The sequence below is a fragment of the Melospiza melodia genome, chromosome 5, assembly GCF_035770615.1.
Source record: "Melospiza melodia melodia isolate bMelMel2 chromosome 5, bMelMel2.pri, whole genome shotgun sequence".
In the NCBI taxonomy this organism is placed as follows: domain Eukaryota; kingdom Metazoa; phylum Chordata; class Aves; order Passeriformes; family Passerellidae; genus Melospiza; species Melospiza melodia.
The window spans coordinates 65616408-65638312 of NC_086198.1; positions in this window are offsets into that span (position 1 = coordinate 65616408).

Consider the following 21905-nt stretch of genomic DNA (forward strand, 5'->3'; position numbering starts at 1 on the left):
ATTAGCCATCCGTCCACTCCCAGCCACAGGCCCCCAAACAAAAACAACGGCGCTTTTCCCTGGAAAACAAAACTCGTCTGCCAACTTTTTGATGGCAGATTGCCAGAGCCACTTGGTATTATCAAACCAGCCCAACTTGGCACTGGTGCCACCTTGGGTCTGGATACCATGCTGCGTATCGTGGATTCTAAGGAGCCAGCCGGCCACTCCCAGCCACAGGCCCCCAAACACAAACAACGGCGCTTTTCCCTGGAAAACAAAACTCTCCTGCCAACTTTTTGATGGCAGATTGCAGGAGCCACTTGGTTTTATCAAATCAGCCCAACTTGGCACTGGTGCCACCATGGGTCTGGTCACCATCCTGCCTATCGTAGCTTTTCAGGAGCCAGCCGGTCACTCCCAGCCATAGGCCCCCAGACAAAAAGCTCGGCCCGTTTCCCTGGCAAACAAAAGTAAGCTACCCCGCTTCTGGATGGCAGATTGCAGGAGCCATTTTGCACCATCAAACTAGCCCGTCTTGGCACTGGTGCCACCTCTGGTCTGGGAACCATCCTGCGTATCGTGGATTCTAATTAGCCAGCCGGCCACTCCCTACCACAGGCCCCCAAACAAAAACAACGGCGCATTTCCCTGGAAAACAAAACTCGCCTACCAACTATTTGATGGCAGATTACAGGAGCCACTTGGTACTATCAAACCAGCCCAACTTGGCACTGGTGCCACCATGGGTCTGGTCACCATCCTGCCTATCGTAACTTTTCAGGAGCCAGCCGGTCACTCCCAGCCATAGGTCCCCAGTCACAAACCTCGGCCCGTTTCCCTGGCAAACAAAAGTAAGCTGCCCCGCTTCTGGATGGCAGATTGCAGGAGCCACTTGGTACTATCAAACCAGCCCGACTTGGCACTGGTGCCACCTCTGGTCTGGGACCCATCCTGCGTATCGTGGATTCTAAGGAGCCAGTCGGTCACTCCCAGCCTCAGGCCCCCAAACACAAACAACGGCCCGTTTCCGTGGCAAACAAAAGTAAGCTGCCCCGCTTCTGGATGGCAGATTGCAGGAACCACTTGGTAGTATCAAACCAGCACAACTTGGCACTGGTGGCACCTCTTGTCTGGTAACCATGCTGCGTATCGTGGTTTCTAAGGAGCCAGCCGGGCACTCCCAACCACAGGCCCCCAAACACAAACAATGGCGCTTTTCCCTGGAAAACAAAACTCGCCTGCCAACTTTTTGATGGCACATTGCAGGAGCCACTTGGTACTATCAAACCAGCCCAACTTGGCACTGGTGCCACCATGGGTCTGGTCACCATCCTGCCTATCGTAGCTTTTCAGGAGCAAGCCGGTCGCTCCCTGCCATAGGCCCCGAGACACAAAGCTCAACCCGTTTCCCTGGCAAACAAAAGTAAGCACCCCCGCTTCTGGATGGCAGATTGCAGGAGCCCCTTGGTACTATCAAACCAGCCCGACTTGGCACTGGTGCCACCTCTGGTCTGGGAACCATCCTGCGTATCGTGGATTTTAAGGAGCCAGTCGGCCACTCCCAGCCATACGCCTCCAAACACAAACAACGGTCCGTTTCCCTGGCAAAGAAAAGTAAGCTGCCCCGCTTCTGGATGGCAGATTGCAGGAACCACTTGTTGCCAAGTTGGGGTGGTTTGATAGTACCAAGTGGCTCCTGCAATCTGCCATCAAAAAGTTGGCAAGCGAGTTTTGTACTCCAGGGAAAATCGCCGTTGTTTGTGTTTGGGGGCCTGTGGCTGGGAGTGGCCAGCTGGCTCCTTAGAATCCACGATACGCAGGATGGGTCCCAGACCAGAGGTGGCACCAGTGCCAAGTCGGGCTGGTTTGATGGTGCAAAGTGACTCCTGCAATCTGCCATCCAGAAGCGGGGTAGCTTACTTTTGTTTGCCAGGGAAACGGGCAGAGCTTTGTGTCTGGGGGCCTATGGCTGGGAGTGACCTGCTGGCTCCTGAAAAGCTACGATAGGCAGGATGGTGACCAGACCCATGGTGGCACCAGTGCCAAGTTGGGCTGGTTTGATAGTACCAAGTGGCTCCTGCAATCTGCCATCAAAAAGTTGGCAGGTGAGTTTTGTTTTCCAGGGAAAAGCGCCGTTGTTTTTGTTTGGGGGCCTGTGGCTGGGAGTGGCCAGCTGGCTCCTTAGAATCCACGATACGCAGGATGGTTCCCAGACCAGAGGTGGCACCAGTGCCAAGTCGGGCTGGTTTGATAGTACCAAGTGGCTCCTGCAATCTGCCATCCAGAAGCGGGACAGCTTAATTTTGTTTCCCAGGGAAACGGGCCGAGGTATTTGTCTGGGGGCCTATGGCTGGGAGTGACTGGCTGGCTACTGAAAAGCTACGATAGGCAGGATGGCTACCAGACTCATGGTGGCACCAGTGCCAAGTCGGGCTGGTTTGATAATACTAAATAGCTCCTGCAATCTGCCATCCAGACGCGGGGCAGCGGATTTTTGTTTGCTGGAGAAAAGTTCCGTGGTTTTTTTTTGGGGGTATATGGCTGGACGTGGCCGGCTGGCTCCTTAAAAAGCTCGATACGCAGGATTGTTCCCTGACCCAAGGTGGCATCAGTGCCAAGTCGGGCTGTTTTCGTAGTACCAAGTGCGTCCTGCAATTTGCCATCCAGAAGAGGGGCAGTTGAGTTTTGTTTGCCAGAGAAAAGGGCCGTGGTGTATTTTTCGGGGCATATGGTTGAGAGTGGCCGGCTGGCCCCTGAAAATCCACGATAGGCAGGATGGTTCCCAGAACCAAGGTGGCACCAGTGCCATGTTGGCCTGGTTTGATAGTACCATGTGGCTCCTGCAATCTCCCATCCTGAAGCGGGGCTGCTTACTTTTGTTTGCCAGGGAAACGGGCCGAGATATTTGTCTGGGGGCCTATGGCTGGGAGTGAGCGGCTGGCTCCTGAAAAGCTACGATAGGCAGGATGGTGACCAGACCCATGGTGGCACCAGTGCCAAGTTGGGCTGGTTTGATAGTACCAAGTGGCTCCTGCAATCTGCCATCAAAAAGTTGTCAGGCGAGTTTTGTTTTCCAGGGAAAAGCGCCGTTGTTCTTGTTTAGAGGCCTGTGGCTGGGAGTGGCCGGCTGCCTCCTTTGAACCCAGGATACGCAGGATGGTTCCCAGAGCCAAAGTGGCACCAGTGCCATGTTGGCCTGGTTTGATAGTACCATGTGGCTCCTGCAATCTGCCATCCAGAAGCGGGGCTGCTTACTTTTGTTTGCCAGGGAAACGGGCCGAGGTTTGTGTCTGGGGGCCTATGGCTGGGAGTGACCGGCTGGCTCCTGAAAAGCTACGATAGGCAGGATGGTGACCAGACCCAAAGTGGAACCAGTACCAAGTTGGGCTGGTTTGATAGTACCAAGTGGCTCCTGCAATCTGCCATCAAAAAGTTGGCAGGCGAGTTTTGTTTTCCAGGGAAAAGCGCCGTTGTTTTTGTTTAGAGGCCTGTGTCTGGGAGTGGCCGCCTGTCCTCGTAGAATCTACGTTACGCAGCATGGTTCCCAGAGCCAAGGTGGCACGAGGGCCAAGTCGGGCAGGTTTGATAGTACCAAATGCATCCTGCAATCTGCCATCCAAAAGCGGGGCAGATTACTTTTGTTTGCCAGGGAAACGGGCCGAGGTTTGTGTCTGGGGGCCTATGGCAGGGAGTGACCGCCTGGCTCCTGAAAAGCTACGATAGGCAGGATGGTGACCAGACCCATGGTGGCACCAGTGCCAAGTTGGGCTGATTTGATAGTACCAAGTGGCTCCTGCAATCTGCCATCCAGAATCGGGGCAGCTTACTTTTGTTTTCCAGGGAAACGGGCCGAGGTTTGTGTCTCGGGGTCTATGGCTGGGAGTGACCGGCTGGCTCCTGAAAAGCTACGATAGGCAGGATGGTGACCAGACCCATGGTGGCACCAGTGCCAAGTTGGGCTGGTTTGATAGCACCAAGTGGCTCCTGCAATCTGCCATCAAAATGTTGGCAGGCGAGTTTTGTTTTCCAGGGAACAGCGCCGTTGTTTGTGTTTGGGCGCCTGTGGCTCACAGTGGCCGGGTGGCTGCTTAGAATCCACGATACGCAGGATGGTTCCCAGACCCAAGGTGGCACCAGTGCCAAGTCGGGCTGGTTTGACACTACCAAGTGGCTCCTGCAATCTGCCATCAAGAATCGGGGCAGCTTAGTTTTGTTTGCCAGGGAAACGGTCCGAGGTTTCTGTCTGGGGGCCTATGGCTGAGAGTGACCGGCTGGCTCCTGAAATGCTACAATAGGCAGGATGGTGACCAGACCCATAGTGGCACCAGTGCCAAGTTGGGATGATTTGATAGTACCAAGTGGCTCCTGCAATCTGCCATCAAAAAGCTGGCAGGCGGGTTTTGTTTTCCAGGGAAAAGCGCCGTTGTTTGTGTTTGGGGGCCTGTGGCTGGGAGTGGCCGGCTGGCTCCTTAGAATCCACGATATGCAGGATTGTTCCCAGACCCAAGGTGGCACCAGTGCCAAGTCGGGCTGGTTTGATGGTGCAAAGTGGCTCCTGCAATCTGCCATCCAGACGCGGGGCAGCGGATTTTTGTTTCCATGAGAAATGATCCGTGGTTTGTTTTTGGGGGTATATGGCTGGGCGTGGCCGGCTGGCTCCTTAAAAAGCTCGATATGCAGGATGGTTCCCTGACACAAGGTGGCACCAGTGCCACGTCGGGCGGTTTTCGTAGTACAAAGTGCGTCCTAAAATTTGCCATCCAGAAGAGGGGCAGTTGAGTTTTGTTTGCCAGAGAAAAGGGCCGTGGTTTGTTTTTGGGGGCATATGGCTGAGAGTGGCCGGCTGGCCCCTGAAAATCCACGATAGGCAGGATGGTTCCCAGACCAGAGGTGTCACCAGTGCCAAGTCGGGCTGGTTTGATAGTACTAAATAGCTCCTGCAATCTGCCATGCAGAAGCGGGGCAGCTTACTTTTGTTTGCCAGGGAAAAGGGCCGAGGTTTGTGTCTGGGGGCCTATGGCTGCGAGTGACCGGCTGGCTCCTGAAAAGCTACGATAGGCAGGATGGTGACCAGACCCATGGTGGCACCAGTGCCAAGTTGGGCTGGTTTGATAGTACCAAGTGGCTCCGGCAATCTGCCATCAAAAAGTTGGCAGGCGAGTTTTGTTTTCCAGGGAAAAGCGCCGTTGTTTGTGTTTGGGGGCCTGTGGCTGGGAGTGGCCAGCTGGCTCCTTAGAACCCACGATACGCAGGATGGTTCCCAGACCAGAGGTGGCACCAGTGCCAAGTTGGGCTGGTTTGATGGTGCAAAGTGGCTCCTGCAATCTCCCATCCAGAAGCGGGGAAGCTTACTTTTGTTTGCCAGGGAAACGGGCCGAAATATTTGTCTAGGGGCCTCTGGCTGGGGGTGGCTGGCTGGCACCTGAAAAGCTACGATAGGCAGGATGGTGACCAGACCCATGGTGGCACCAGTGCCAAGTTGGGCTGGTTTGATAGTACCAAGTGGCTCCTGCAATCTGCCATCAAATGTTTGGCAGGCGAGTTTTGTTTTCCAGGGAAAAGCACCGTTGTGTGTGTTTTGGGGCCTGTGGCTGGGAGTGGCCAGCTGGCTCCTTAGAATCCACGATACGCAGGATGGTTCCCAGAGCCAAGGTGGCACCAGTGCCAAGTCGGGCTGGTTTGTTAGTACCAAGTGGTTCCTGCAATCTGCCATCCAGAAGCGGGGCAGCTGAATTTTGTTTGCCAGAGAAAAAGGCTGTTGTTTGTGTTTCGGGGCCTGTGGCTGGGAGTGGCCGGCTGGCTCCTGAAAATCCATGATACGCAGCATGGTTCCCAGACCCAAGGTGGCACCAGTGCCAAGTAGGGCTGGTTTGATACTACCCAGTGGCTCATGCAATCTGCCATCCAGAAGCGGGGCAGCTGATTTTTGTTTGCCAGAGAAAAATTCCGTGGATTGTTTTTGGGGGCATATTGCTTGGAGTGGCCGGCTGGCTCCTTAAAATGCTCGATACGCATGATGGTTCCCAGGCCCAAGGTGTCACCACTACCAAGTCGGCCTGCGGTTTTAGTATCAAGTTCATCCTGCAATTTGCCATCCAGAAGAGGGGCAGTTGAGTTTTGTTTGCCAGAGAAACGGGCCGAGGTTTCTGTTTGGGGACATATGGCTGAGAGTGGCCGGGTGGCCCCTGAATATCCACGATACACAGCATGGTTCCCAGATCAGAGGTGGCAGCAGTGCCAAGTCGGGCTGGTTTGATAGTCCCAAGTGTCTCCTGCAATCTGCCATCCAGAAGCGGGGCAGCTTACTTTTGTTTGCCAGAGAAATAGGCCTAGGTTTTTGTCTGGGGGCCTATGGCTAGGAGTGGCCGGCTGGCTCCTAAGAATCCACGATACGCAGGATGTTTCCCAGACCCATGGTGGCACCAGTGCCAAGTCGGGCTGGTTTGATAGTACCAAGTGGCTCCTGCAAACTCCATCAAAATGTTGGCAGACGTGTTTTGTTTTCCAGGGAACAGCGCCGTTGATTTTGTTTGGGGACCTGTGGCTGGGAGTGGCCGGCTGGCTCCTTAGAATCCACGATACGCAGGATGGTTCCCAGACCCAAGGTGGCACCAGTGCCAAGTCGGGCTGGTTTGATTACACCAAGTGGCTCCTACAATCTGCCATCCAGAAGTGAGGCAGCTAAGTTTTGTTTGCCAGAAAAAAGGGCCGTGGTTTTTGTTGGGGGCCTGTGGCTGGGAGTAGCCGGCTGGCTCCTTAAAATCCACGATAGGCTGGATGGTTCCCAGACCCAAGGTGGCACCAGTGCCAAGTCGGGCTGGTTTGATAGTACCAAGTGGCTCCTGCAATCTGCCATCCAGAAGCGGGGCAGCTTACTTTTGTTTGCCAGAGAAATAGGCCTAGGTTTTTGTTTGGGGGCCTGTGGCTAGGAGTGGCCGGCTGGCTCCTAAGAATCCACGATACGCAGGATGTTTCCCAGACCCAAGGTGGCACCAGTGCCAAGTTGTGCTGGTTTGATAGTACCAAGTGGCTCCTGCAAACTCCATCAAAAAGTTGGCAGGCGTGTTTTGTTTTCCAGGGAACAGCGCCGTTGATTTTGTTTGGGGGCCTGTGGCTGGGAGTGGCCGGCTGGCTCCTTAGAATCCACGATACGCAGGATGGTTCCCAGACCCAAGGTGGCACCAGTGCCAAGTCGGGCTGGTTTGATTACACCAAGTGGCTCCTGCAATCTGCCATCCAGAAGTGAGGCAGCTAAGTTTTGTTTGCCAGAAAAAAGGGCCGTGGTTTTTGTTGGGGTCCTGTGGCTGGGAGTGGCCGGCTGGCTCCTTAGAATCCACCATACGCAGGATGGTTCCCAGACCCAAGGTGGCACCAGTGCCAAGTCGGGCTGGTTTGATAGTCCCAAGTGGCTCCTGCAATCTGCCATCCAGACGCGGGGCAGCGGATTTTTGTTTCCATGAGAAATGGTCCGTGGTTTGTTTTTGGGGGTATATGGCTGGGCCTGGCCGGCTGGCTCCTTAAAAAGCTCGATATGCAGGATGGTTCCCTGACACAAGGTGGCACCAGTGCCACGTCGGGCGGTTTTCGTAGTACAAAGTGCGTCCTAAAATTTGCCATCCAGAAGAGGGGCAGTTGAGTTTTGTTTGCCAGAGAAAAGGTCCGTGGTTTGTTTTTGGGGGCATATGGCTGAGAGTGGCTGGCTGGCCCCTGAAAATCCACGATACACAGGATGGTTCCCAGATCCAAGGTGGCACCTGTGCCAAGTCGGGCTGATTTGATAGTACTAAGTAGCTCCTGCAATCTGCCATCCAGAAGCGGGGCAGCTTACTTTTGTTTGCCAGGGAAACGGGCCGAGGTTTGTGTTTGGGGGCCTATGGCTGAGAGTGACCGGCTGGCTCCTGAAAAGCTACGATAGGCAGGATGGTGACCAGACCCATGGTGGCACCAGTGCCAAGTTGGGCTGGTTTGATAGTACCAAGTGGTTCCTGCAATCTGCCATCCAGAAGCAGGGCAGCTGAGTTTTGTTTGCCAGAGAAAAGGGCCTTGGTTTGTGTTTGGGGGCATATGGCTGGGTGTGGCCAGCTGGCTCCTTAAAATGCACGATATGCAACATGGCTCCCAGACCCAAGGTGGCACCAGTGCCAAGTTGGGCTGGTTTGATAGTACCAAGTGGCTCCTGCAATCTTCCATGATCACGTGGAGAAATACTTTCTGGTTTCAGCCTCATGCTCTTTCTTCTCTCCCTCAACTTCTCTATCACCTCTCATCTGGTTCACATGCGCTGTCTTCAAGGTCCACAGGCTACTTTTCACAGAATCTTCTGGCCTGATGAAGTAAGAATGATGAATAGAACAGAGCTGGGATCTATTTTCCAGTTTGGATAAAATGCATTCTGCACACAAATCCAAGGAGAACGGGCTGCCCCGATGCCCAGAAAATCTTTCACTCCTGCTAGTGTTCTACGTCAACCGCAACTTAGTCTGAAAGAAAAGCTTTTTCTCTGAGAGCATCTGAGAGGTTTGCATGAAGCACTGATATCTGACATATGCAATTTTGAATAGGAGAGGAAAAAGAAAATGGCAAGGAGTTTTTAATTTTAGTGGTTTCAATTTTAATTTCCGTGCACTTTTTCAAAACTTGTCAGCTCAAATGCCCATCAACATCTTTTAGTCATCTGTAAGTCAGTATTCATATAAAATGTGCTTCAAATCCAAAGAATTTCAAATTTGCACTCCAAGCTTCTATGCCTAGATTTATGATTTCCTACACATATTAGATGAAAGGAAGGCCTTTTTTACTGTGGGAGTGCTGGAACACTGGAACAGGTTGCCCAGAGAAGTTGTGGGTGTCCCATCCCTGAAAGTATTCAAGGTCGCCTTGGACGGGGCTTGGAGCAGCAACAAAGGAGAAGCTTGATGGTAGAGAAACAAAGTTGGACTATAGAAGAAACTCGGATTGAAGTATAGGATCAAGTTTTCTCTCAGCTCTTGGGGTAAATTCAAAGTTGTACAAAATGACATTTATCTGTGCTATTCACTACTGTAACAGAAAGTTTCATGAAAACTGTACAGAAGATAGTAAATTTTAAAAGAGATAAGAATTACAGCATAAAATCCATGGGATAGGTTACAACATGAGACACTCTCTAAGAGAAAATCTCTTTGTTTCAGCACTTCATCGGGGTAAGATTTCATGAAGTGCCAAAGAAGGCGGCAAAATATCATTCGGGACATTATTTACTGGAATTCAGCCTGGCCATTAGTAGGAACTGCCTTTGAACATATCATGTAGATATACCACACACACTTTCCCTTCACTGAAAAATTACTGTTTACAACAAATAAGCAATTGACGATCAAAATTGATTGAAAGCATCTTAAACATGTCAAGTATTTCATTGTAGATGATCTGTGATCCAAATGCTTCTTCCACCTTCGAGAGGGACAGAAGAATTCTTCCATATCATGATGGTTTAAAATTGTATCAACCAATGTTTTCTGCTGAAAAGATATCATCTATTTTTTTCTATTTTTGGAAGAAAATATTCCTAGACATACAACAGGTGAGAACTAAGTAATTTTAAAGAAACAAATGAAATGAAAATATTCTGTAAATAGAATGAAATGAAAAGCTGTGTTTTAAATAGGAGCTAAATATTAAACAGAATTTTTGTACCAGGCATTTGAATTACTGCACCAGCTCTTTTGCCCATCAAGAGAGGCATTTAGCATTTCAGTCTTTTCCAAGGTGTTCATGATCTGCTATGCTGATCTCTGTGTGTGCCTAGGTGTGTGTGGAGGGGGGGGCATATGAAGGGGAGTGTGTATGTTTGCTTTACAATTGTTGTGGCAGATTCATGCCTCAGCTCCACATTTTGTTTTAAAAAGGTCACACCGAGTGGATATGAAGTTTACTATCAACAAGAGATCGATTCCCAAATCATCCATTTGACTCTCCCTTATAAATCATGTGCTTTGTTGCATATTTTATCAAATATACTTTCAAGCCAGATGGAGGAAGGAGGATGTGGGAATCCCTCCACCATCTTGCAACTTTTATGTAAGTAGGTTTTCAAGAAAATCATCATTTCTCTTTTAAATATGTCTGGAACAGGCATGATGGTAGTGTCAACCTGTTGGAGTTTTTGTTGCTGGAAGAAGTTGTACAAAAGGATTGGTTTTTACATTGACCAGTTACTGAATCAAGCGCAGGAATACATTGGAAATTTAGCTGGGGGTTCCTTTTCCCAGCAGACTACTTCTAGAACGAGCTTGTACACTGAAGCTGACTCTTTTGCTCTCTTTTTGTTTCTTTCCTATTTTCTTGGCTTCTTTGCCACTATCTAGACAATTTTGGAACTTTGTTCCCAACTAAAATGGTTTCAATAGTCTGATTGTGATCATACATTTTTACAAGGAATTTTTAAAATCTTTCCTCGAGTCCAGAAAGTCAAGGACTTAGATCTTTTTCTTCCCTTATCAATATTGCCATGAAATTGATAAATAAAGACCAACTCTTTATTTTTGTTTTTAACCCACGTAGATAATTCCCATCCATTAATCCATTTTGTGGACCAATAGCTGCCATTCTGATGGAAGCTGTCACTTCTTAACAATAGGCATTCTGTGACTATGTTGACTGCACTTTGGGTGAAGATCCTAACTGGTCTTAGATATACATAGGGAGAAATTTGCTCAGCCAGTGTCAGTCTTAAGCATGCGTATCAGAAGATCTTTCTAGAGCTGGGAATTTTCCCATGAAAGGGATTCAGTTAGGGAAGAGACACTTGTGCCAGAGTTTTACATTCTTCTTGAACACTGCTTAAGGAACTTAGATGCCATGTCCATTTGGATCTCTGTCTGCACAGAACTTTGTCATGCCAGCGCTTTGAAATGCATCTTGAAGAGAATTCACTAGCACAGAATGAAAGAGAGTGGAAGGGGTTGGTGGGGCTAACCAGGCCCAACCCCCCTGCCTAAACCAGGATACCTAGAGCCTCTTGCCCAGGATTCTATCTGGGTGTACTTTTAATGTCTTCAAAGATCCAGGCTCCACAATCTTTCTGGGCAGTCTGTGCCGTGGTTCAGTCACCCTGACAGTAAAGAAACATTTACTGATGTTCAAAGGCAATCTCCTGTATTTCAGTGTGTGCCCACTGCCTCTTGTCTTTTCCCTCAGCATCACTGAAAAGACACTGATTCCCTCCCCTTTGCACTATTGCTTCCATATGTATGTGTGATGCCATGTAGAGGTATGTCAAACACCTCCCTGAAGCCCAGGCAGATAATATTCCCTTCATCTACCAGTCAAGTTGATTCATCAGAGGAGTTTAAAGTGATGTTCAGCATGAAATTCCCCTGAAAAATCATGCTAACTACATTATTTGGTCATCTGTCATGTGCCTGGCAAGGATTTCCAGGAAGAGCTGCTTCATCAACTTCCTGGGGATAAAAAAGAGGCTGGCTGGTTTGTACTATGGCGAGTCCTCTTAATTGCCTTTTTTGAAGATGGGTGTCATTTGCTAACATCCACTCTTTAGCTCCTCTTCTCATCTACACCTCGGCAAAAAGCTTTTCCACTATGTCTGGCTAGGAAAAACTGTGCCAGCACAGAAAACATCTCCCATCGTGTTCTAGAAGTTGCACGGATGTCTGCCAAGTGTTTGGCAGGAAGAAAAGAAAAGTTGTCCAAAACAGCTTCCAATCGAATGTTCCTGTGATTGAAAAAGTCAGGAGAGTGCAAAGGTACTGTTTTCTATCAGTTGGCAAGGTGCGCACACAATCCCAGTGTTGTACAGCTTGCTTCTTCACCTTCCCGAAGCTGCCGCTCTCGCCGGCTGCCGGAGCCCAAGAAGCGGCTTCTTCGCGCAAAGACGATTGTGCCGCTCACAGTGCTCTCCTTAGCGCGGCTTCTGCCGAAAGACGCCCGGCAGCGGCTCTTACCTCCGGAGAGCATCCTACCTTCGTCTTTAGCTCCTCTTCTCATCTACACCTCGGCAAAACGCTTTTCCACTATGTCTGGCTAGGAAAAACTGTGCCAGCACAGAAAACATCTCCCATCGTGTTCTAGAAGTTGCACGGATGTCTGCCAAGTGTTTGGCAGGAAGAAAAGAAAAGTTGTCCAAAACAGCTTCCAATCGAATGTTCCTGTGATTGGAAAAGTCAGGAGAGTGCAAAGGTACTGTTTTCTATCAGTTGGCAAGGTGCGCACACAATCCCAGTGTTGTACAGCTTGCTTCTTCACCTTCCCGAAGCTGCCGCTCTCGCCGGCTGCCGGAGCCCAAGAAGCGGCTTCTTCGCGCAAAGACGATTGTGCCGCTCACAGGGCTCTCCTTAGCGCGGCTTCTGCCGAAAGACGCCCGGCAGCGGCTCTTACCTCCGGAGAGCATCCTACCTTCGTCTTTCGCGTCTTTTGTAGTCTACATCTTAGCAAAACGCTTTTCCACTATGTCTGGCTAGGAAAAACTGTGCCAGCACAGAAAACATCTCCCATCGTGTTCTAGAAGTTGCACGGATGTCTGCCAAGTGTTTGGCAGGAAGAAAAGAAAAGTTGTCCAAAACAGCTTCCAATCGAATGTTCCTGTGATTGGAAAAGTCAGGAGAGTGCAAAGGTACTGTTTTCTATCAGTTGGCAAGGTGCGCACACAATCCCAGTGTTGTACAGCTTGCTTCTTCACCTTCCCGAAGCTGCCGCTCTCGCCGGCTCCTGGAACCGAAGAATTGGCTTCTTCGCGCAAAGACGATTGTGCCGCTCACAGGGCTCTCCTTAGCGCGGCTTCTGCCGAAAGACGCCCGGCAGCGGCTCTTACCTCCGGAGAGCATCCTACCTTCGTCTTTCGCGTCTTATGTAGTCTACATCTTAGCAAAACGCTTTTCCACTATGTCTGGCTAGGAAAAACCGTGCCAGCACAGAAAACATCTCCCATCGTTTTCTAGAAGTTGCAGAGATGTCTGCCAAGTGTTTGGCAGGAAGAAAAGAAAAGTTGTCCAAAACAGCTTCCAATCGAATGTTCCTGTGATTGGAAAAGTCAGGAGAGTGCAAAGGTACTGTTTTCTATCAGTTGGCAAGGTGCGCACACAATCCCAGTGTTGTACAGCTTGCTTCTTCACCTTCCCGAAGCTGCCGCTCTCGCCGGCTGCCGGAGCCCAAGAAGCGGCTTCTTCGCGCAAAGACGATTGTGCCGCTCACAGGGCTCTCCTTAGCGCGGCTTCTGCCGAAAGACGCCCGGCAGCGGCTCTTACCTCCTGAGAGTGGCAGCTTCGGGAAGGTGAAGAAGCAAGCTGTACAACACTGGGATTGTGTGCGCACCTTGCCAACTGATAGAAAACAGTACCTTTGCACTCTCCTGACTTTTCCAATCACAGGAACATTCGATTGGAAGCTGTTTTGGACAACTTTTCTTTTCTTCCTGCCAAACACTTGGCAGACATCTCTGCAACTTCTAGAAAACGATGGGAGATGTTTTCTGTGCTGGCACGGTTTTTCCTAGCCAGACATAGTGGAAAAGCGTTTTGCTAAGATGTAGACTACATAAGACGCGAAAGACGAAGGTAGGATGCTCTCCGGAGGTAAGAGCCGCTGCCGGGCGTCTTTCGGCAGAAGCCGCGCTAAGGAGAGCCCTGTGAGCGGCACAATCGTCTTTGCGCGAAGAAGCCAATTCTTCGGTTCCAGGAGCCGGCGAGAGCGGCAGCTTCGGGAAGGTGAAGAAGCAAGCTGTACAACACTGGGATTGTGTGCGCACCTTGCCAACTGATAGAAAACAGTACCTTTGCACTCTCCTGACTTTTCCAATCACAGGAACATTCGATTGGAAGCTGTTTTGGACAACTTTTCTTTTCTTCCTGCCAAACACTTGGCAGACATCCGTGCAACTTCTAGAACACGATGGGAGATGTTTTCTGTGCTGGCACAGTTTTTCCTAGCCAGACATAGTGGAAAAGCGTTTTGCTAAGATGTAGACTACAAAAGACGCGAAAGACGAAGGTAGGATGCTCTCCGGAGGTAAGAGCCGCTGCCGGGCGTCTTTCGGCAGAAGCCGCGCTAAGGAGAGCCCTGTGAGCGGCACAATCGTCTTTGCGCGAAGAAGCCGCTTCTTGGGCTCCGGGAGCCGGCGAGAGCGGCAGCTTCGGGAAGGTGAAGAAGCAAGCTGTACAACACTGGGATTGTGTGCGCACCTTGCCAACTGATAGAAAACAGTACCTTTGCACTCTCCTGACTTTTCCAATCACAGGAACATTCGATTGGAAGCTGTTTTGGACAACTTTTCTTTTCTTCCTGCCAAACGCTTGGCAGACATCCGTGCAACTTCTAGAACACGATGGGAGATGTTTTCTGTGCTGGCACAGTTTTTCCTAGCCAGACATAGTGGAAAAGCTTTTTGCCGAGGTGTAGACTACATAAGACGCGAAAGACGAAGGTAGGATGCTCTCCGGAGGTAAGAGCCGCTGCCGGGCGTCTTTCGGCAGAAGCCGCGCTAAGGAGAGCCCTGTGAGCGGCACAATCGTCTTTGCGCGAAGAAGCCGCTTCTTGGGCTCCGGCAGCCGGCGAGAGCGGCAGCTTCGGGAAGGTGAAGAAGCAAGCTGTACAACACTGGGATTGTGTGCGCACCTTGCCAACTGATAGAAAACAGTACCTTTGCACTCTCCTGACTTTTCCAATCACAGGAACATTCGATTGGAAGCTGTTTTGGACAACTTTTCTTTTCTTCCTGCCAAACACTTGGCAGACATCCGTGCAACTTCTAGAACACGATGGGAGATGTTTTCTGTGCTGGCACAGTTTTTCCTAGCCAGACATAGTGGAAAAGCGTTTTGCTAAGATGTAGACTACAAAAGACGCGAAAGACGAAGGTAGGATGCTCTCCGGAGGTAAGAGCCGCTGCCGGGCGTCTTTCGGCAGAAGCCGCGCTAAGGAGAGCACTGTGAGCGGCACAACCGTCTTTGCGCGAAGAAGCCGCTTCTTGGGCTCCGGCAGCCGGCGAGAGCGGCAGCTTCGGGAAGGTGAAGAAGCAAGCTGTACAACACTGGGATTGTGTGCGCACCTTGCCAACTGATAGAAAACAGTACCTTTGCACTCTCCTGACTTTTCCAATCACAGGAACATTCGATTGGAAGCTGTTTTGGACAACTTTTCTTTTCTTCCTGCCAAACACTTGGCAGACATCCGTGCAACTTCTAGAACACGATGGGAGATGTTTTCTGTGCTGGCACAGTTTTTCCTAGCCAGACATAGTGGAAAAGCGTTTTGCCGAGGTGTAGATGAGAAGAGGAGCTAAAGACGAAGGTAGGATGCTCTCCGGAGGTAAGAGCCGCTGCCGGGCGTCTTTCGGCAGAAGCCGCGCTAAGGAGAGCACTGTGAGCGGCACAATCGTCTTTGCGCGAAGAAGCCGCTTCTTGGGCTCCGGCAGCCGGCGAGAGCGGCAGCTTCGGGAAGGTGAAGAAGCAAGCTGTACAACACTGGGATTGTGTGCGCACCTTGCCAACTGATAGAAAACAGTACCTTTGCACTCTCCTGACTTTTCCAATCACAGGAACATTCGATTGGAAGCTGTTTTGGACAACTTTTCTTTTCTTCCTGCCAAACACTTGGCAGACATCCGTGCAACTTCTAGAACACGATGGGAGATGTTTTCTGTGCTGGCACAGTTTTTCCTAGCCAGACATAGTGGAAAAGCTTTTTGCCGAGGTGTAGACTACATAAGACGCGAAAGACGAAGGTAGGATGCTCTCCGGAGGTAAGAGCCGCTGCCGGGCGTCTTTCGGCAGAAGCCGCGCTAAGGAGAGCACTGTGAGCGGCACAATCGTCTTTGCGCGAAGAAGCCGCTTCTTGGGCTCCGGCAGCCGGCGAGAGCGGCAGCTTCGGGAAGGTGAAGAAGCAAGCTGTACAACACTGGGATTGTGTGCGCACCTTGCCAACTGATAGAAAACAGTACCTTTGCACTCTCCTGACTTTTCCAATCACAGGAACATTCGATTGGAAGCTGTTTTGGACAACTTTTCTTTTCTTCCTGCCAAACACTTGGCAGACATCCGTGCAACTTCTAGAACACGATGGGAGATGTTTTCTGTGCTGGCACAGTTTTTCCTAGCCAGACATAGTGGAAAAGCGTTTTGCTAAGATGTAGACTACAAAAGACGCGAAAGACGAAGGTAGGATGCTCTCCGGAGGTAAGAGCCGCTGCCGGGCGTCTTTCGGCAGAAGCCGCGCTAAGGAGAGCACTGTGAGCGGCACAATCGTCTTTGCGCGAAGAAGCCGCTTCTTGGGCTCCGGCAGCCGGCGAGAGCGGCAGCTTCGGGAAGGTGAAGAAGCAAGCTGTACAACACTGGGATTGTGTGCGCACCTTGCCAACTGATAGAAAACAGTACCTTTGCACTCTCCTGACTTTTCCAATCACAGGAACATTCGATTGGAAGCTGTTTTGGACAACTTTTCTTTTCTTCCTGCCAAACACTTGGCAGACATCCGTGCAACTTCTAGAACACGATGGGAGATGTTTTCTGTGCTGGCACAGTTTTTCCTAGCCAGACATAGTGGAAAAGCGTTTTGCCGAGGTGTAGATGAGAAGAGGAGCTAAAGACGAAGGTAGGATGCTCTCCGGAGGTAAGAGCCGCTGCCGGGCGTCTTTCGGCAGAAGCCGCGCTAAGGAGAGCACTGTGAGCGGCACAATCGTCTTTGCGCGAAGAAGCCGCTTCTTGGGCTCCGGGAGCCGGCGAGAGCGGCAGCTTCGGGAAGGTGAAGAAGCAAGCTGTACAACACTGGGATTGTGTGCGCACCTTGCCAACTGATAGAAAACAGTACCTTTGCACTCTCCTGACTTTTTCAATCACAGGAACATTCGATTGGAAGCTGTTTTGGACAACTTTTCTTTTCTTCCTGCCAAACACTTGGCAGACATCCGTGCAACTTCTAGAACACGATGGGAGATGTTTTCTGTGCTGGCACAGTTTTTCCTAGCCAGACATAGTGGAAAAGCGTTTTGCTAAGATGTAGACTACAAAAGACGAAGGTAGGATGCTCTCCGGAGGTAAGAGCCGCTGCCGGGCGTCTTTCGGCAGAAGCCGCGCTAAGGAGAGCCCTGTGAGCGGCACAATCGTCTTTGCGCGAAGAAGCCGCTTCTTGGGCTCCGGCAGCCGGCGAGAGCGGCAGCTTCGGGAAGGTGAAGAAGCAAGCTGTACAACACTGGGATTGTGTGCGCACCTTGCCAACTGATAGAAAACAGTACCTTTGCACTCTCCTGACTTTTCCAATCACAGGAACATTCGATTGGAAGCTGTTTTGGACAACTTTTCTTTTCTTCCTGCCAAACACTTGGCAGACATCCGTGCAACTTCTAGAACACGATGGGAGATGTTTTCTGTGCTGGCACAGTTTTTCCTAGCCAGACATAGTGGAAAAGCGTTTTGCTAAGATGTAGACTACAAAAGACGAAGGTAGGATGCTCTCCGGAGGTAAGAGCCGCTGCCGGGCGTCTTTCGGCAGAAGCCGCGCTAAGGAGAGCCCTGTGAGCGGCACAATCGTCTTTGCGCGAAGAAGCCGCTTCTTGGGCTCCGGGAGCCGGCGAGAGCGGCAGCTTCGGGAAGGTGAAGAAGCAAGCTGTACAACACTGGGATTGTGTGCGCACCTTGCCAACTGATAGAAAACAGTACCTTTGCACTCTCCTGACTTTTCCAATCACATGAACATTCGATTGGAAGCTGTTTTGGACAACTTTTCTTTTCTTCCTTCCAAACACTTGGCAGACATCCGTGCAACTTCTAGAACACGATGGGAGATGTTTTCTGTGCTGGCACAGTTTTTCCTAGCCAGACATAGTGGAAAAGCGTTTTGCCGAGGTGTAGATGAGAAGAGGAGCTAAAGACGAAGGTAGGATGCTCTCCGGAGGTAAGAGCCGCTGCCGGGCGTCTTTCGGCAGAAGCCGCGCTAAGGAGAGCACTGTGAGCGGCACAATCGTCTTTGCGCGAAGAAGCCGCTTCTTGGGCTCCGGCAGCCGGCGAGAGCGGCAGCTTCGGGAAGGTGAAGAAGCAAGCTGTACAACACTGGGATTGTGTGCGCACCTTGCCAACTGATAGAAAACAGTACCTTTGCACTCTCCTGACTTTTTCAATCACAGGAACATTCGATTGGAAGCTGTTTTGGACAACTTTTCTTTTCTTCCTGCCAAACACTTGGCAGACATCCGTGCAACTTCTAGAACACGATGGGAGATGTTTTCTGTGCTGGCACAGTTTTTCCTAGCCAGACATAGTGGAAAAGCTTTTTGCCGAGGTGTAGATGAGAAGAGGAGCTAAAGAGTGGATGTTAGCAAATGACACCCATCTTCAAAAAAGGCAATTAAGAGGACTCGCCATAGTACAAACCAGCCAGCCTCTTTTTTATCCCCAGGAAGTTGATGAAGCAGCTCTTCCTGGAAATCCTTGCCAGGCACATGACAGATGACCAAATAATGTAGTTAGCATGATTTTTCAGGGGAATTTCATGCTGAACATCACTTTAAACTCCTCTGATGAATCAACTTGACTGGTAGATGAAGGGAATATTATCTGCCTGGGCTTCAGGGAGGTGTTTGACATACCTCTACATGGCATCACACATACATATGGAAGCAATAGTGCAAAGGGGAGGGAATCAGTGTCTTTTCAGTGATGCTGAGGGAAAAGACAAGAGGCAGTGGGCACACACTGAAATACAGGAGATTGCCTTTGAACATCAGTAAATGTTTCTTTACTGTCAGGGTGACTGAACCACGGCACAGACTGCCCAGAAAGATTGTGGAGCCTGGATCTTTGAAGACATTAAAAGTACACCCAGATAGAATCCTGGGCAAGAGGCTCTAGGTATCCTGGTTTAGGCAGGGGGGTTGGGCCTGGTTAGCCCCACCAACCCCTTCCACTCTCTTTCATTCTGTGCTAGTGAATTCTCTTCAAGATGCATTTCAAAGCGCTGGCATGACAAAGTTCTGTGCAGACAGAGATCCAAATGGACATGGCATCTAAGTTCCTTAAGCAGTGTTCAAGAAGAATGTAAAACTCTGGCACAAGTGTCTCTTCCCTAACTGAATCCCTTTCATGGGAAAATTCCCAGCTCTAGAAAGATCTTCTGATACGCATGCTTAAGACTGACACTGGCTGAGCAAATTTCTCCCTATGTATATCTAAGACCAGTTAGGATCTTCACCCAAAGTGCAGTCAACATAGTCACAGAATGCCTATTGTTAAGAAGTGACAGCTTCCATCAGAATGGCAGCTATTGGTCCACAAAATGGATTAATGGATGGGAATTATCTACGTGGGTTAAAAACAAAAATAAAGAGTTGGTCTTTATTTATCAATTTCATGGCAATATTGATAAGGGAAGAAAAAGATCTAAGTCCTTGACTTTCTGGACTCGAGGAAAGATTTTAAAAATTCCTTGTAAAAATGTATGATCACAATCAGACTATTGAAACCATTTTAGTTGGGAACAAAGTTCCAAAATTGTCTAGATAGTGGCAAAGAAGCCAAGAAAATAGGAAAGAAACAAAAAGAGAGCAAAAGAGTCAGCTTCAGTGTACAAGCTCGTTCTAGAAGTAGTCTGCTGGGAAAAGGAACCCCCAGCTAAATTTCCAATGTATTCCTGCGCTTGATTCAGTAACTGGTCAATGTAAAAACCAATCCTTTTGTACAACTTCTTCCAGCAACAAAAACTCCAACAGGTTGACACTACCATCATGCCTGTTCCAGACATATTTAAAAGAGAAATGATGATTTTCTTGAAAACCTACTTACATAAAAGTTGCAAGATGGTGGAGGGATTCCCACATCCTCCTTCCTCCATCTGGCTTGAAAGTATATTTGATAAAATATGCAACAAAGCACATGATTTATAAGGGAGAGTCAAATGGATGATTTGGGAATCGATCTCTTGTTGATAGTAAACTTCATATCCACTCGGTGTGACCTTTTTAAAACAAAATGTGGAGCTGAGGCATGAATCTGCCACAACAATTGTAAAGCAAACATACACACTCCCCTTCATATGCCCCCCCCTCCACACACACCTAGGCACACACAGAGATCAGCATAGCAGATCATGAACACCTTGGAAAAGACTGAAATGCTAAATGCCTCTCTTGATGGGCAAAAGAGCTGGTGCAGTAATTCAAATGCCTGGTACAAAAATTCTGTTTAATATTTAGCTCCTATTTAAAACACAGCTTTTCATTTCATTCTATTTACAGAATATTTTCATTTCATTTGTTTCTTTAAAATTACTTAGTTCTCACCTGTTGTATGTCTAGGAATATTTTCTTCCAAAAATAGAAAAAAATAGATGATATCTTTTCAGCAGAAAACATTGGTTGATACAATTTTAAACCACCATGATATGGAAGAATTCTTCTGTCCCTCTCGAAGGTGGAAGAAGCATTTGGATCACAGATCATCTACAATGAAATACTTGACATGTTTAAGATGCTTTCAATCAATTTTGATCGTCAATTGCTTATTTGTTGTAAACAGTAATTTTTCAGTGAAGGGAAAGTGTGTGTGGTATATCTACATGATATGTTCAAAGGCAGTTCCTACTAATGGCCAGGCTGAATTCCAGTAAATAATGTCCCGAATGATATTTTGCCGCCTTCTTTGGCACTTCATGAAATCTTACCCCGATGAAGTGCTGAAACAAAGAGATTTTCTCTTAGAGAGTGTCTCATGTTGTAACCTATCCCATGGATTTTATGCTGTAATTCTTATCTCTTTTAAAATTTACTATCTTCTGTACAGTTTTCATGAAACTTTCTGTTACAGTAGTGAATAGCACAGATAAATGTCATTTTGTACAACTTTGAATTTACCCCAAGAGCTGAGAGAAAACTTGATCCTATACTTCAATCCGAGTTTCTTCTATAGTCCAACTTTGTTTCTCTACCATCAAGCTTCTCCTTTGTTGCTGCTCCAAGCCCCGTCCAAGGCGACCTTGAATACTTTCAGGGATGGGACACCCACAACTTCTCTGGGCAACCTGTTCCAGTGTTCCAGCACTCCCACAGTAAAAAAGGCCTTCCTTTCATCTAATATGTGTAGGAAATCATAAATCTAGGCATAGAAGCTTGGAGTGCAAATTTGAAATTCTTTGGATTTGAAGCACATTTTATATGAATACTGACTTACAGATGACTAAAAGATGTTGATGGGCATTTGAGCTGACAAGTTTTGAAAAAGTGCACGGAAATTAAAATTGAAACCACTAAAATTAAAAACTCCTTGCCATTTTCTTTTTCCTCTCCTATTCAAAATTGCATATGTCAGATATCAGTGCTTCATGCAAACCTCTCAGATGCTCTCAGAGAAAAAGCTTTTCTTTCAGACTAAGTTGCGGTTGACGTAGAACACTAGCAGGAGTGAAAGATTTTCTGGGCATCGGGGCAGCCCGTTCTCCTTGGATTTGTGTGCAGAATGCATTTTATCCAAACTGGAAAATAGATCCCAGCTCTGTTCTATTCATCATTCTTACTTCATCAGGCCAGAAGATTCTGTGAAAAGTAGCCTGTGGACCTTGAAGACAGCGCATGTGAACCAGATGAGAGGTGATAGAGAAGTTGAGGGAGAGAAGAAAGAGCATGAGGCTGAAACCAGAAAGTATTTCTCCACGTGATCATGGAAGATTGCAGGAGCCACTTGGTACTATCAAACCAGCCCAACTTGGCACTGGTGCCACCTTGGGTCTGGGAGCCATGTTGCATATCGTGCATTTTAAGGAGCCAGCTGGCCACACCCAGCCATATGCCCCCAAACACAAACCAAGGCCCTTTTCTCTGGCAAACAAAACTCAGCTGCCCTGCTTCTGGATGGCAGATTGCAGGAACCACTTGGTACTATCAAACCAGCCCAACTTGGCACTGGTGCCACCATGGGTCTGGTCACCATCCTGCCTATCGTAGCTTTTCA